Below are 3,587 nucleotides of genomic sequence, written 5' to 3'. Positions count from 1 at the left end.
GTTGGGTTGGTTGACAACTTTATTTGGTTCTTTGTAACCAACACAAATGCTCAGAGAGGTGGGCCAGGGCTTCTGGAGTCTGTGGACACCCTGAGCACGCCGTTGGCATGCACGCAGGAGAGGGGGCCTGCCCAGGCAGCCTCCACATTGACTCCCATCCCAGGTGCCCACGTCAGCCTTGCCATTGGCACCGGTGGGCCTGGGGCTCAGCAGCTGGCCTCCCCAAAAGGGGTACAGAACTGGATATCACCACCTGTCCCGCAGGGTAGAGCAGAGGCTTGGGAGGGAGCAGGCTTGAGCCTACAAAAAGGACACGCTCCCAGGTAAATCAGAGGGCTGGGCCAAGGGGACCCCTGGAGGGGGCTCTGGGAGACCTATAGCCCCCAGAGGCTTCGGAAGGCCTCACCACAGCTCAGTTCAGGCCTGTTGGGGTCATGGGTCATGGGTCATGGGTCAGGCCCTGGTGCACACTCATTTCTCTCCTCCCCTGCTCCCTTATCCCGTTCCACATGGTCTTGACCAGGTCTCGGTGAATGTGGGGCAAGGCTTTGCCAGGGGCCAAAGTGAGCACTGCAGACACGCAAGAGAACACGGACAGCCCTGTGTGCTGGGACGCTGGGTGGCCCCAACCATCCGCAGAGGCCTGAGGCCTAGGGGGAAGGCAGGGAGCAGCTGAGCTCTCCCCCAGCCTCCCTGTCCGTCCTCCCAGGCCAGTCCTAGAGCATCAGCCTCCTGGAGCCGTGTGTGGCCTTGGCCTGCCCTGCCCCAGGAACCCCTGCTCTCCTGGCGCATGTGTGGGAGCAGGCCACCTTACTGCTCAGGTGTCTCAGTGGCCAGGAGGTGTCTGCTGCCCCTGGGCTGGCCTGCTGGGAAATACAGGCACCTGTGGTCAGTTTGCACAGGTGCCACGGGCAGCAGGGTGGGGCAGGCGCCTGACCTCAACCCTGGCATCCGGAGGTTCCCAAGATTCGAGCCGGCAGTGCTTGCGGACCCCAGGCTGGGCCTTGTCCCCTCTGGTGTCAGAGGGCCCACTTTTGAGGGCCAGGGCCAGAACCAGCGAGCCAGAGGGACTGGCTTTGCCCACAAGGCCACATGTCTCAATAATGGCTTTTGACCTGTGAGCCTTGGACTTTCCTGCTTTGGGGAAAGGAGGAGGGTGGGGCACAGAGGCCACAGGCCAGGGGCCCCAGGACATCTGAGTGGGCTGTGGGCTCGGGTCTCAGGCCACCCCAAGCTTCCAGTCTTCAGGGCGTTAGCCTTGGAATCCTTTCTGGCCTTTGCTGGTTGGGCGGGAGCAGCACAGGGCCAGACCCCAACCCAGGCCTCTGCCGAGCGCCCCGCCTGGCTGGCCTCCCTTCCTCTCAGGCCAGGCCACGGGCCATGTCACAGCAGTGCTGTCCCAAAGAGCAGTGGCTCCCCTCCTGCCCAGTGGTTACCCCACCTGGAATAGGTACCAGGAACCAGCTAGTCTGCCTGGGGGGTGCGGGGGACCCAGAGTGGAGGACCAGTTGGAGGAGCACAGCGAGGACAGGTGGGGGGCGGGGGGGACATGGGAAGAGGCAGGAACTGCACAGTGACTGCATGGAGGTAGCCACTTCTGGCACGTTCTCCTCCGGAAAGATCCAGGCCAGAGCTTGGGTGGTTTTCAGAATCATGGAAACACTGAGGATTTGGGAGAAGAGGTGAGGTGGGGTTGAGGGTGGGGTGGGGCGGGAGACAGGGACGGCAGGGTGTGTCCCGAGCCGCCTGCAGACCTGCTGGCCAGTGCCCCTCCCACAAGGGGCCTGGATCAGCTGTGGGCCTCCCATTCTGCCCCTCCCGTGGAGGCCTCCAGTCAAGGGTGGCCTTCCTCCCCAGCAGCACAGAGAACAAAGGCAGGACTTGACCTCAGCCCAGGGCTTCCTGTGAGCACAATGAGGCCAGGCGTGGCCCCTCGCGCACCAGCACTGCTCTCCAGACACTGGCCTGAGATAGCGAGGGACCTGCTCCCTAACCCTGTGGTTTTGCTTCCATGACCTTTAACCCCATGGTGCCCAGAGGCTGAATCCCAGGGACAGAGGCTGCAGGTGCCCCCACCAGGTTCAGGCCAAGGGGTCACACTGTAGGGTGTGGGGTAGGGGTACCCAAAAGGCTCCCAGGAAGGGCTCACGTCCTTGGTTTGGGAACAGGAGCTGTTTTTCCAAACCAGCTGCTGGTCAGTGCTTCCTGACAACCTTGGCAGTGGGCCCTGGTAGCACAGGACAGGGGGCCTCATCCTTCCCACCCAACAGAACATGACCCAGGCCCCGTTCTCTGGGCTTTGGGGGCTCCTGGGTCCCTGCCCAGACTTCCTTGCTGTTCTCACTGTTGCCTGGGAATGGGGCTCCTCTGGGCCTGCAGACCTCATCGTCCCACCCAGGTGGGGCCATCAGACCAGGGCCCACACGCAGATGAAGCCTGGTGAGAGGTGGGTGAGGGCCAGGAAGCCAGGAGGAGGTGCACACAGTGCAGCCCAGCCATCTGGGAGGGACCCATGACCTTGTCATGGACGCTTTCCTTCCTGCTTTCCAGAAAATCACCCTTTAAACGTCATCCAAACCCTAAAGGAGAAAGAGATAGTTGTCAGAAGGGGGCCCTAGAGGTGAGACGACCCCTGTGTCATGGAGGGAGGCAGGGCTTGGGCGGAGGGCCTGACGGCCCCGATAGAGCTTCGAAGACAGGTTTCAGGGGAACCTCAACCTCAGTCTCTTTGTTGGTCGTGTCTCCTCCTTCACAAGGACTGCATGCTAACCGATTCATGTCTGCACCGGGATCTACGCTGGAACATTGGGTGTGCAACCTTGGGTGTGGGTGGGCGAATCAGCAGAGGCATTATTTAAATGAACCCATTTGAAACTGAGCAGAGTATGGAGAATCCTGGCCAGTCTATATTCTTTCGCCCAAAATTCTGCTTCCTGGAATCCAATCAAAGGAAGAAGTTGGAACTCCAACAAGTCTAGATAAAAACACTTGTGCGGCACCCGTCACGAATGAAACTCAGACATGACCCAATGGTGAAATCACTCACGCCAGCTTAATAAGCAGCAATGTTTCCTTTGAATATTTAGAGACAGGAAGAATTGTTGACAGGCAAAGGGACAGGTTACTAACTCTGGAATGTGTCTGCGGAGCAAAGGCCTCCTCAGGCGGTGGCTGAAGGCCTGGGCAGCACGGCTTGGAGGCCAAATGGAAGGCCAGAAGGGAGGGGAAGGTCCCCAGGCTCACATGACATTTCTTTTTTTTTTTTTTTAAAGATTTTATTTATTGGGCGCCTGGGTGGCTCAGTTGGTTCGGCGACTGCCTTTGGCTCGGGTCATGGTCCCGGGGTCCTGGGATCGGGTCCCGCATTGGGCTCCCTGCTCGGGGGGAGTCTGCTTCTCCCTCTGACCCTCCCCCCTCTCATGCTCTCCCTCTCTCTCATTCTCTCTTAAATAAATAAATTAAATCTCTAAAAAAAAAGATTTTATTTATTCATTTGAGACAGAGAGTCATGACCTGAGCCAAAGGCAGATGCTTAACAATCTGAGCCACCCAGGCGCCCCACATGACATCATTTCAAGACTGTTTCC

This window comes from Zalophus californianus, chromosome 4 (assembly GCF_009762305.2).
Source record: "Zalophus californianus isolate mZalCal1 chromosome 4, mZalCal1.pri.v2, whole genome shotgun sequence".
In the NCBI taxonomy this organism is placed as follows: domain Eukaryota; kingdom Metazoa; phylum Chordata; class Mammalia; order Carnivora; family Otariidae; genus Zalophus; species Zalophus californianus.
The sequence above is the reverse complement of the archived record's forward strand: the minus strand, read 5'-3'. Positions refer to the sequence as shown.